At 44.9% G+C, this 13,412-nt stretch overlaps 1 long non-coding RNA gene across 2 annotated transcripts in view; it reads right to left on the bottom strand.

The window, feature by feature from the left end:
* LOC141097859 (uncharacterized) overlaps window positions 1-7,531 on the bottom strand; it is a 309,705-nt gene extending 302,174 nt beyond the window's left edge. Inside the window, exon 1 of one of the 2 annotated variants that reach the window (XR_012234061.1) lies at window positions 7,277-7,531. This is a non-coding gene — a long non-coding RNA (uncharacterized lncRNA). The remainder of the gene's footprint in view (window positions 1-7,276) is intronic. The other variant, XR_012234060.1, reaches the window with a different exon arrangement.
* Between the last annotated feature and the right edge of the window lie 5,881 nt (window positions 7,532-13,412).

Genomic DNA, 13,412 nt, shown 5'->3' with positions numbered 1-13,412 from the left:
ACCTAATTCCCTTGATCAAGCTGAGAGAACCCTGTTGGCATTAAACCAGGGTCAGGATCCTGCAGAGTTATATTGTCAAAAATTCCGAAAGTGGGCGGTCCTTACTACATGGAATGATAGTGCATTGGCAGCTCTCTTTCGGAAAGGTTTATCAGAGACCATAAAAGATGTTATGGTGGGATTTCGTGTTCCCTCTGGTCTGGATGGCTCTATGGCATTAGCCATTCAAGTTGATCTGCGTTTACGTGAACGTAAAAATACACGGGAGGCGCTGCCACCTTTTGAACAAATGTCTGAACCTAAGCAATGTGATGGGGTTTTGTCTAGGGCGCAATGTCGGGAGTTTAGAAGGCGTAATAAGCTGTGTTTTTTCTGTGGAGATGCCTCTCATACTATTTCTGTCTGCCCTAAACGAGAATAATGTTTTGCACACACATTTGCTGTGGGCAGTATACAACCTAAGTTCCTTTTGGCAATTACTCTGATCTGCTCCTTGTCCACATTTTCCACTAAGGCTTTTGTGGATTCAGGAGCAGCTCTGAATCTGATGGATTTGGACTTTGCTAAACGTTGTGGATTGTCCATGACGCCTCTTCAGACGCCTATTCCTTTGAGGGGTATTGATGCCACTTCTTTGGCGGAGAATAAACCTCAGTTTTGGACCCAGGTGATAATGCGAGTTGCCCCAGACCACCAGGAAAATTGCAAATCTTTGGTGCTGCATAATTTGCATGATACTATTGTTCTGGGGTTCCCCTGGTTGCAAACTCATAACCCAGTTTTGGATTGGAAATCTGTGTCTGTGGTGAGTTGGGGTTGTCAGTGTGTTCTTAGGGACGCTCCTTTTTCTCCACCTCTCCTCAGTCTCATGATATTCCTGATTACCTGGCTGAATTCTCTGATGTATTTAGTGAGAGTAAGTCTGTGTCTTTGCCCCCTCATAGGAGTTATGACTGTGCAATTGAGTTGATGCCTGGGTGTAAATTTCCCAAGGGTCGGCTTTTTAACTTATCTGTACCCGAACATGATGCTATGCGATCCTATATTAAGGAGTCGTTGGAGAAGGGTCATGTTAGACCATCCTCGTCACCTTTAGGTGCTGGGTTTTTTTTTTGTGGCCAAGAAAGATGGTTCATTAAGACCATGTATTGATTATCGTTCCCTTAACAAGATGACGGTTAAATATCAGTACCCGTTACCTCTGATGTCTGATTTATTCTCCAGAGTTAAGAGTGCCTGCTGGTTTACTAAGCTTGACCTTAGGGTGGCGTATAATCTTATTCGCATCAAGCACGGGGATGAATGAAAGACAGCATTTAATACTCCGGAGGGACATTTTGAGTACCTGGTGATGCCTTTTGGGCTCTGTAATGCCCCTTCTGTCTTCCAGTCCTTTATGAATGATATTTTCCGAGACTTTGTGGATAAGTTTTTGATCATCTATCTGGATGATATTTTGATCTTTTCTAGTGATTGGGATTCCTATGTGGAATATGTCCAGACTGTGTTTCGGATTTTGAGGGAGAATTCCCTGTTTGTTAAGGGATCGAAATGTCTCTTTGGTGTACAGAGGATTTCATTTTTGGGATTTATCTTATCTCCATCGACTATTGAAATGGACCTGGCCAAGGTACAGGCCATTTATGATTGGGTTCAGCCTACTTCTTTGAAGGCTCTTCAGAAGTTTTTGGGTTTTGCTAATTTCTATCGTAAATTTATAGGTAATTTTTCTAGTATTGTCAAACCACTGACTGATCTGACCAAGAAGGGAGCTGATGTGCTGAATTGGTCTCCTGAGGCTGTCTCAGCATTTCAGGAGCTTAAGCGGAGGTTTACTTAAGCTCCAGTTTTACGGCAACCTGATGTCTCACTTCCATTTCAAGTGGAGGTAGACGCTTCTGAGATTGGTGCAGGAGCTGTTTTGTCCCAAAAAGACCCTGTGACTTCTAAGATGAATCCCTGTGCCTTCTTTTCTCGAAAGTTCTCCCCATCTGAAAGCAACTATGACGTGGGGAATCGGGAATTGTTGGCCATGAAATGGGCATTTGAGGAGTGGAGACATTGGTTGGAGGGAGCTAGACATCAATTTGTGGTCCTCACCGATCACAAGAATCTGACTTATCTGGAGTCGGCCAAACGCTTGAATCCTAGACAGGCTAGATGGGCCTTGTTTTTCACGCGTTTTAAATTTGTGGTCTCTTTTCTTCCTGGCACTAAGAATGTTAAGGCAGACACCCTTTCTAGGAGTTTCTTTGCTGATTCTCTTAATTTGACCGAGCCTACTACTATCCTAGGTGAGGGGGTAGTTCTTTCTGCCATTTCGCCCGATTTTAGACGTGCCCTGGAGGAATTTCAGGAGGATAAACCTGAGCGTTGCCCTATGGGAAGATTGTATGTTCCGGACCAGTGGAGAAAGAGAGTGATGTCTGAAGTCCATTGCTCCGCATTGGCTGGTCATCCAGGTATTTTTGGTACCAGAGATTTGGTGAGTCGGTCGTTTTGGTGGCCTGCCTTATCTCGTGATGTCAGGAATTTTGTACAGTCCTGTGGGACTTGTTCTCGGTCTAAACCGTGTTCTCGTTCTACTGGGTTGCTGATGCCCCTGCCGGTGCCCAAGAGGCCATGGACCCATATCTCAATAGATTTTATTTCTGATCTTCCTGTCTCTCAGAGAATGACTGTTATCTGGGTAATTTGTGATAGATTTTCGAAGATGGTCCATCTTGTACCACTCCTAAAGTTGCCATCTTCCGCTGAGTTGGTACCCTTGTTTTTACAACAGGTGGTTCGGTTACACGGGATTCCTGAGAACATTGTGTCCGATAGAGGGGTCCAGTTTGTTTCCAGATTTTGGAAAGCCTTTTGTTCCAATCTGGGAATTCAGTTATCCTTCTCCTCTGCGTTTCATACCCAGACCAATGGGCAGACTGAGAGAACAAACCAGACCCTAGAGTCTTATTTAAGATGTTTTATATCTGCTGATCAAGATGATTAGGTCTAATTTTTGCCCTTGGCCGAATTTGCGCTGAACAATAGAGCTAATTCTGCCACCTTGATGTCACCCTTTTTCTGTAATTTTGGGTTTCATCCTCGATTCTCTTCAGGGCAAGTGGAATCTTTGTCCTGCCCATTTGTGGACACTGTGGTTGTTAGAATGCAGCAGATATGGGACCAAGTGGTGGATAAATTGTCACTCTCTCAGGAAAAGGCCCAGCGTTTTTCCAACCGGCGTAGGACCATTGGTCCCCGGTTTAAAGTGGGTGATATGGTTCGGTTGTCGTCTAAGAATATTCCTATGAAGGTTGCATCTCCAAAATTTAAGCCAAGATTTATTGGACCTTATAGGATTTTGGAGTTTCTTAATCTTGTTTCTTTTCGACTGGCTCTTCCAGTTACGTTCAAAATCCATAACGTATTTCACAAATCACTGTTGAAGAAGTTTGTTGAGCCAGTAGTTCCTGTGGCGGCACCTCCTGACCCTGTGTTGGTTAAAGGCAATATGGAATATGAGGTAGAGAAAATATTGGATTCTCGTTTGGTTAGACGGAGACTCCAGTATTTGATCAAATGGAAGGGTTATGGCCAGGAGGATAATTCTTGGGTCTCTGCCTCTGATATTCATGCCAATAAATTGGTTCATGCTTTTCACCGGGCCCATCCTGATCGGCCTGGTGGCTTGGATGAGGGTTTAGTGACCCCTCCTCAAGGGGGTGGTACTGTTATGAGCTCATTTTCTGCTCCACCAGTTGAGAGTTCCCCTTCCGTTCTCCCTCTGGTGGTGACAGGAGGTAGAGAGATTGGCTTAAGTGGTAGTGATCTGCCACCTGGTGAGGAAGATGATGATTGGATCTCTGGAGGATCTGAATGGATATAAGACAGCCGACGCCCAATCCTAGTGCTGGTGATTCAGTCTGCTTCTCAGATCTAGGACTCAGCTCTGTTCCAGTCTTTCCAAGATAAGTTTGTTTTTTTGCTAATGTTCACACTTGCTCTTGTTGGTCATTTCAGATTTTGTGTGGTCAGCCAGCCCGGCTGGGCTGTGCTAAATTTCCACACTTATTTGCCAAATTGTCTTTTTTGTCCCTTATTGGATTGGCCTCTTTTTGCTCTGTCTCAGAATATTTCAGCGTGCTGATATAGTGGGAGAAGTCTAGTGACTTCAGGATTTATTTTGCTATCAGTTGTGTTGGACATTTTGTAGGGTTTTTTGGCAGATTGCAGACAGTATCTTTCCTTTCCTGTCCTTTCTAGCTAGTTTGGCCCCATCGTTTGCTCAGCCTTTTTTCCTGCCTTTGTTTGTGTTTTCATCTTGTTTAACCATCAATACATGTGGGGGGCTGTCTCTCCTTTGGGGTCTGCTCTGGGGCAGTTAGTTTTCCTCTTTTCCTGCTTTAGGCTTATTTAGTTCTCCGGTTGTGACGAGGCGTCTAGGACCACCGTAGGAACGCTCCACGACTGCTGCTAGTTGCATGTTAGGATTAGGGGTCTGCAGTCTGCATAGTTACCAACCTCTTTGGTTTTCTGAGACTTAGCTTGTTTGTTTTTTATTTCCTCCTCGGCTACCCGTTCATAACAGTGTAGTGCCCCACCATCCAGGTAAGGTGGGAACTCCTTTCCACACTCCAACACTTGCACCCCACACAACAGGGTAGTTCTGCACAACCACATTGCGGCTCAGTGCTTGGAGAGTAGCAGAGCACCTCTGGTGGTTCCCTGCATGGAACACTGGATGTGTTGGGAGGTGGGTGGAGTTGAGATCCATACAAAAGATGGGGAAGGTTTAGAATTACAGGACAGTCTGGAGGTCAGTCTGATGGGAGGTCAGGCGAGAGAAGGACAGTCAGTCAGGAGAGTCTGAGGACAGGTCTGAGGAGAAGGAGTGCTGCAGCTGCCTCAGTGATCTGAGCCAGCTGGCACGGGAAAGGAACAGAAGGAGAAAGATGTAGAACTGCAACCTAAGCTTCCATAAGAGAGAGAAAGAAAAGTGCGGAACGAAGGAGTAGGAGAACAGAGAGGAGACGTGGGTTCGAAGAGGAACCCTGCCTATAGGTTCTCAGCGCAAGGCTGGGGCCCGGTCCCCGAGGTTGTATGGACACTTATGGTTCTGCAGCAGACACCGGTGGAGTAGTTGGCTGTAAATGCAATACTCCCATCTAAGACTTGGGGCACAACAGCAACTGAATAGAGAGCCAGGACTCCGGAGAAGGGAGTCCCCGAGAGAGGCTACAGCTGCCTGCCATACGAGTAGAGTTGTTAGGAACATCTGACAGGAGGAACTCCAGAGTACCACGGTACTGGAGCTCTTCACACCTTAAGGCGCAATAGAGGAGTCATTCAGGAAAGGTACATGTTGGCGGAGTGTTGGAGAGGAGAATCCTGACTTGCCCGGGAGGTTGATTGAGTCTCTGCCCCGGAGGACACGGCACGGAGGCAGGCACCAGTGTGTACCACGGACTGTGAGTAAAGCGTTGGAACTGCAAGGCCTGGTGTCTTACATTCATTTGTGCGCTAACACCGTCAGCACCGCTACATCTGGGTACCAGCATTCCTCACACCGCCTGCGCCTATCCTCATCTATTGCAATTACACTGCCCTGGGGTTACAGCTTCACCTGTGGGGAGCTACACCATCTATGCTGCAACACACCATCAGCCCCAGAGGATCTGCACGCAGTGTTGGCTTAACATCCTGCTTGCCAAACACCACAGGTGGCGTCACAAACTATTAACTACATATACATTCCGCCACTGACTTGGGCGCCCAGGGCCACGGTCTGGGTCACCGCTGCTGTGACACATCCCACTGACACCGGCCCGGTACCGAGTACCCCACAGCCCTGGGAGGGCGACCCAGTAACACCCATTAATACTTCACTCAACAATACACACATGTTTAAATAAAGAGATAAAGAAAACACAGGGAGACAGGTATTGTGAAACAATAGAATTTTTAATAACAAAAGTAAAAACAATTTGAAATTTAACAAATATATTAAAAAAAAGAAAAATAATGGGATTTACTTTCGTCGTCTGCGGGAGGGAGTTACATTGTGGTCCTGGTGGGTGTCGGACTGTAATGGTAGGCTAGCAGTGGTAGGGGAAGTTGTTATAGGGGAAGTGGCAGTCAATTGGAGGATTGCTCAGTCTGAAGTACGCATGCATATCGAACGCATGCGTACGCATGTCCTTGTGTTCCAATGCGTTCCCATAGACAATAATGCATTGTTTTGATGTACTCATCCGCATGCCTGGCATATTTGACAGATTTTTGACGCCTCAAAAAATGCAACATGTTGTGTTCGCCGCGCACCGCTGCACATCGCGAAACAACACATGCGTACACATCTACATGCGAACGCATGCAAATGCATGTTCCTGCGTATCCCTGCATACACCATGCTAAAGATCTGTACGCATGACGCATGCGGATCATACGCTGCGCACCGAAGCGCAAATGTGAAACCTGCCAAGGGCAGTGCAGTACTGTGGAGAGGATGGGGATGTAGGATGGTGCAGCACTGCAGAGAAGACATGTAGAGTGGAAGAAAGATGAGGGAGAATATGTAGGGTGGTGCAGCACTACAGAGTGGCTAGATAGGGTGGTAGAAATGAGGAGGAGATGTAGGGTGGTGCAGCACTGTGGAGAGGATGAGTTGGCTGGTAGACTGAGATGAGGAGATGTAGGGCAGTGAAGCACTGTGGAGAGGATGGGTAGAATGGTAGTCAGATAAGGGAGGAGATGTAGGGGTGTGCAGAACTGTGGAGAGGATGGATAGGGTAGTAGAGAGATGAGGAAGAGATGTAAGTGGTGTACCACTCCGGAGTGGACAGGTAGAGTGGTAGACTGAGATGAAGAGCAGATGTAGGGTGATGCAGCACTGCAGACTGGACCAGTAGGGTGGGAGACTTAAGAGCAGATGTATGTTGGTGTAGCACTGCAGACTAGACTAGTAGGGTGGTAGACTGAGATGAAGAGGAGATGTAGGGTGGTGCATGGTTTTGGATGTCAATATGAGTTGGAAAGTGCAAACTGTGGATGGGTCAGGGGCCACGTAACTGAGGGGCTCCAGTTTGGCTGTGACTAGTGAATTCTCTAACTGAGGTTTATTAGTTAAATAGTATTTTTGGTCTGTTTTCAGTGGTAGTAGAGTATTGAGAAATAATTTGTTGCACTAAAAATTATCATAACTATTTTTCTCTTTTATCCGATGCACAACAATCAATCATGGGGATGAAAAATAAATCAGATTCTCTTAATTATTTCTACATTAACTTACCTTTCAGTGTAGAAAGATAGTTCAGTAATGTCATGAACTTATCCCTGCATTGACTTCTCACTGCATCCAGCATCTATAAACCCCACAGGCCACCACTTAGGGACCCTTTTATTTCTCCATATGGTCTCAAGTCCCCATGCTCCTTGCCTCGAACAAGGAAGACATCTGGGGACAGAAGGTGAACAGCCGCACTCAGTATTGCAATGTGCACAGCATCACGGTGAGGATGAAGGATCAGCGGCCAAAATTCCATCACCTTGGAAACAGAAGCCTGGAAGAAAAAAAGAACACAAATGAGGGGGGTCCTTAAACTGAAGTGGCCGCTCTCACCCTCCTCCCCTTGTTATTTATTTTACAGAGCTGAGAGCTGTGGTTCATTGAGCCCATTGTAAGTTTATTATCCCCGACAATAGTGAAAAAGGGCATTGTGCCCAGCTGGTGCACTGACTTATGGCTATGCCTGATGCAAGGTGTTCCTTCATCCCAGCAGAAAATGATCATAAAATAGTCATGGGTCACGGCAGATACAAAGAATTAGGCTGATATAAAAAATCTATCTGTGGCCTGACTGAAGACATTTCTCCATTTACATGGAAAGGACCATGTAATAAATAAGATAAAGAAGTGAGAACCGTTTCGGGAGAAGAAAATCCTATATATCTTTTTTTTTTTGCTGGAGTTTTATCTGCATTTTCACTATTGAATGCGAAGATTAGGAAAGGCAGGCATGAAACCAGAATGTCATCTTGGCGTCCGACGACTTCAGATTATTTATGTTATTTATTCGGTGAGAACATTTTAGTTCGATATTTGTAGAGGGATTTCATGCACCTAAAATAAGATGAAACATATTTAAAGAAATTCTATAAAAAGATATGATAAAAAGAGTTTTCTAGTTTTTAGGATAATGAACTTTGATCATTGTAAAAAGTTTTGAAACTTTCAAATACAGTTTGAACTTTTTTTTCTCCCAGAAACAAGATTGTTTCCTTTTACTATCTAGTTCAGATTTAGCAAAGCTTTAAAGGAGTGTCCGGGATTTTAACATTGGTGGCCATCAATGTCTGATCGGAGGGGGAGCGACACCAGCACACCTGTTGATCAGTTGGTCCGGGGGGGTAGTGGCGGCCAGAACTGCTTAGTTGCGGAGTTGCGCAGCAAAACTCTGTCAACAGTATAGTGGCCGCGGCCGGGTACTGCACATCCGACCAATATCCTATATAGTAGAATGCGGGGGAACCATCATACTGTATTGATGCTGTGGGGGCACATAATACTGTGTGGAGGATCCATGACACCGTATTGAGGTTATGAAGGGACGATCATACTCTATTGGGGTTGTAGGCGGACACTCATATACTATATAGAGGCCTGTGGTGGATCATCAAATTATACAATGGTGTGGGGGACCATCATACTATATGGCGTATTGAGGAACCATCATACTGTATTGGGGCTGTGGGGAACCATCATATCGTATTGGGGATTTGGAGAACCATTGTACTATGTAAAGCGCCATGCTGAGACAATTTTACTGTGCGGGGGATCATCATGCTATTTGGAAGGCTGTGGCGGGGACGACTATAATGTGTGTGGCGACCAATATACTGTGTGTAGTGACCATTAAACTGTGTGGGGGGCTGTGGGTTAACTATTATAACCTGTGTGAGAACCATCATATTGTGTTGGAGGTTGTGGAGACCATCATGCTGTGTAGGGACCATCATTCTGTGGGGGGGGGGGGTAGGGGTGGCCATCTTACTGTGTGGTGTATGTGGACGAGTGTGGGAACATTATTCTGTGTCGGGGCAATTTTTGGGGTATCATACTTCATGGCAGCAATGGAAAGGATAACATAGTGGGCAAGAGCACTAAAGAGATTCAATACGTTTGATTCTCCTGGAAAATCTGCACTGCTGTGACTGAGCCTATGTTCCGTAATAGGACTTTTGCAAAGGGTTACTGTGATTTCTATGTCCTCCCCTGCTCAGGGGTAATATTTTAAGGAGGCACACTGGGGAATCAGTATTATTATAGGGAGAGCACAGGAGGTATTATTATTATAAGAATGCACAGGGTTGTAAGATAAGGGGTCAAAGGCAATTATTACAAGGAGGCACATGGGGACATTATTACTATAGAGTGCTGTATGACTGTAAGGGCGGCATTGTTACGATGAGGAACTCAAGAGGGATTAGTGTAGGGACACTGAGGGGCTACTGTTATTGTGTGAGGCACAAAAGGAGAGAAGTATTATTGTACGGGGCACAGAGGGGAATTATTACTGTCTAGGCCACTGGTTATAACACTCTGTGGCTTGTGTAGAGGTGAGGGAATGTGAGGAGGTGACGGTGTTACATTTTGCAGGAATGAGTTATAGATGAAAAGGAGATCATGGCGGTCTGGGCCAAATAAAAAAAGAAAAGTGAATGACAACAATCAGTAAAAACTTAACTGGTGAAAATCTCTACATGACACATATGTATGATCTGCAGTGCACTGGTATAGCTCTGATACTACCGAAATATGGTCATTGTATGGTGGTAATATCAGGTTTAGTACAGAGGGTTTGGTTAATGATCAGTATGGCGGTATTATGACCAATCTATATTTGCTGATGTTTGTCTGTTATATTGCAATGTTATTAACCCCTTTCCGATGTTGGGCGTAATAGTACGCACAAGTCGGAATCCCTCCCTTTGATGTAGGCTTCGGAGCAGAGCCCACATCTTTCCCAGCACAGGTCAGCTGTTTTCTCTTACAGTGGCATTTAACCCGTGCTTCCGGTAAGCGCACCGTAAATCCCGCAATGAGGCGTCATTTATACGGAGACACACTCCAATTTCCACCTCCAAGACTGCTTTCAGAAACCTCTGGCCCACCATTGCCATTTGTATGTGTTGGAGATGAAGCCTTCCAACTTTCGCAACACCTGCTGAAGCCATACGAAAGTAGTGGCTTGATGCCAGCTAAAAGAGTATTCAATTATCGGTTAACACGAGCGCGAAGAGTGGTGGAGTGTGCTTTCGGCATTCTAACATTGAAATGGCAAATTTTGTTGACCACTATTAAATTGAAGACTGAGAATGTGGCTGAGGTGGTGAAAGCTTGTGTGGTCCTGCACAATTTTGTCATATGCAAGGAATAGGTTGTCATGGATGACAAAGTGTTTGAAACCACCTTGGGTGATTATCAAAATATTACTTTTCGGAGTCCTGTGGCTGTTTCAAGAATGAGGGACAAACTTGCTGAGTACTTTATGTCACCTCAAGGAAGAGTAGAATGGCAGGATTAGATGGTTTGATGTCTTTGACTTTTGATATAATGTATGTTGGAGTACCAAACTTATTGCTGTTGTCATAGTTGTGATTATACCATGATTTTTGTCTAGTAACCAAATTTTTGTATCTTGTTACCCAAAGTTTTGTATGTTTTGTAACTTTACCCCAAGTTTTGTACCTTTTACACAATGTATTCTACGTTTTAGACCTTTTTCCCAAAGTTTTTTATGTTTTGTACCTTTTACCCAAAGTGTTGTAACTTATCATTAAAAAAATGAAAGATAATAAATGTTTTTTGAACCAAAAAATATTTATATTTACAACCGAATTACAAATTCGTATAATGTGGGGTGGAGATAGTACCGGAGGGGCTGACAGGGCGGAAACACGTCGATAGTGGGGAATGGAGACCGGGTTAGGGTGGATCTGAAGTGGAAGGGGTGGAGAAAACATGAGGTTAGGCAGGGAGTACAGGTTGGGCAGGGAGTGGAGGTACAGATGGTGTAGGTGGGAGCTGGTACGGGGAAGGAAGCTGGCACGGTGAAGGAAGCTGGTAGTACGGGGAAGGAAAATGGTGTGGCAAAGGAGTGGGAGGAGGGACAGTGGCTGGAGGGGGGTAGGTGTGGGAAGAACTACCAGGGCAGGTGGAGGGGCTTCGGAGGCAACCTGCGCTAGAGCAACCTGGCAGGCTTGCATGACATGCATCTGATGGTCAGGAGATAGCTTTTCCTTGCGCTCAAGTACTGCCTGAAAAAAACAATGATTTGGCGACTTACTTGCATCCAAAAGCATCCTATCCAGACAACTGCTGAATTTAACCATGCTGTTGTGCATGTGGTTGAATCCAGCAGTCATTTGCTCGGCCAAAAGTTTAATCAAATAATATTGCACGCCCCACTTTTCAGTTTTTGAATTTCCACAAAAATTTAAAATAACCAATAAATTTCGTTCAACTTCACAATTGTGTCCCACTTGTTGTTGATTCTTCACCAAAAATTTACATTTGGTATCTTTATGTTTGAAGCATGATATGTGGGAAAAGTTTGAAAAGTTCCAGGGGGCCGAATATTTTTGCAAGGCACTATATTAAGCTTTCTGACCTTTATACTTACATCACTACTTTGACTGGTGGTCTGGCTTGCTCACTGGACTTGTGGCCTGGCTTGCTCACTGGACTGATGGCCTGGCTTGCTCACTGGACTGGTGGCCTGGTTTTGTCCCTTGAAGTATCTGCAAGTATAATGACACTTGTTTGCTATGATACTGATTATTTCTGTGTTGTCCACTGAATTTGAAAAAAAAAAGGTAGCTCCAGAGCTATTAGGATTTCAACCCCCCCTAAAAAAAATCCACCTATGCCCCCTCAAACAAAAATGATAAGTGCTTTAGTAGGTTTCTATACCACCCCCCTCTGTAATTTTAGATATGTGCGATGCGCAAGCAGGCAAACCCTCCATCTCCTTTATTTCCCCCAAAAACCCAAACCTAACACAACCACCCAAGTAGTACCTTGCAAACACCTAATACCCTCCTTCCAACTTTAAATCCCTAAACCCTCACTTGAATATCTATTGACCACAGATGCAATTTTTTAAAAACCCTTATAAAATTTTAAAGACCCAATTTCTGCATTCCCCATTTGTATACTCCTTTTTAAAGAAAATAAAACCTCAAACACCTCTGTATTGCATGTTGTGCTTTCCTGTGTGACATAACCCACAATTTTAAAGTGAACTGGATGAAATGATACTACGGACAGTTTTTGGAGCAATTTTTATTTATTTATTTATTAATTTTTTTTTTTACTTTTTGTGAAAGCAAGTAGGAGCTACACTGCTCTTTATTTGAAATACAAGGACAGTAAATTAAAAATAAAAAAAATACCTTGGCTGGACTCCCACTCACCACACTCACACACACTTGCCACAGCTCTTTGTTTTAAATACAAGTACAGTAAAAGAAAAATAAAAAAAAAGCTTGGCTGGACACAGACACTCGCTGCACTCACACACACTCGCCTCACTCACACACATGCTCGCCGCACTCACGCTGGCTGGAATCTCGCTGGCAGGACTCTCTCTGGCAGGACTCACGCTGGCAGGACTCACGCTGGCAGGACTCACGCTGGCTGGAATCTCGCTGGCAGGACTCACGCTGGCGGGACTCACGCTGGCTGGACTCACGCTGGCTGGATTCACGCTGGCAGGACTCACGCTGGCAGAACTCACGCTGGCAGGACTCACGCTGGCAGGACTCTCGCTGGCAGGACTCTCGCTGGCAGGACTCACGCTGGCAGGACTCTGACTGGAAGGATTCTTGCTGGCAGGATTCTTGCTGGCAGGATTCTGGCTCTCAGGAAGCTTGCTGGTACATTGAGGAGTGAAGCCCTACCTGGCAGGTTTATATAGATTTGGGGCTGTCTGGAATTGGTTACTAAATAAGATTTGGAGCATGGTCAGTTTAAAAAAACGGAATCCGTCGCTGGATTCCATCATTTGACGGACAGCGACGGATCCTGCGCCCATAGGCTTCCATTATAGCCAACGACGGATGGCGCTGGATCCGTCGCTGTCCGACTTTTCGATGCAGATAAAAAAAAATGTTACTTTGTCCGTCGTCTCCATACAACGGGCAAACAATTTCCGACGGAACGTAAGGTCATCTGTCGCAATCTGTCGCTAATACAAGTCTATGAGAAAAAATCGGATCCAGCGGCATCAGTCGCAGGATCCGTTTTTTTCCAAAAACGACGGATTTCGACTGACGCAAAAAAAATGATGCGTGAAAGTGGCCTTAACATCCCCATACACATTAAATGGTTGACCTTAATTTGCTGTTTGGACCAACATCCATGT

The sequence above is a fragment of the Dendrobates tinctorius genome, unplaced genomic scaffold (genome assembly GCF_039654945.1).
Source record: "Dendrobates tinctorius isolate UK_male_01 unplaced genomic scaffold, ASM3965494v1 ptg000086l, whole genome shotgun sequence".
NCBI lineage: Eukaryota > Metazoa > Chordata > Amphibia > Anura > Dendrobatidae > Dendrobates > Dendrobates tinctorius.
The sequence above is the reverse complement of the archived record's forward strand: the minus strand, read 5'-3'. Positions and strand labels throughout refer to the sequence as shown.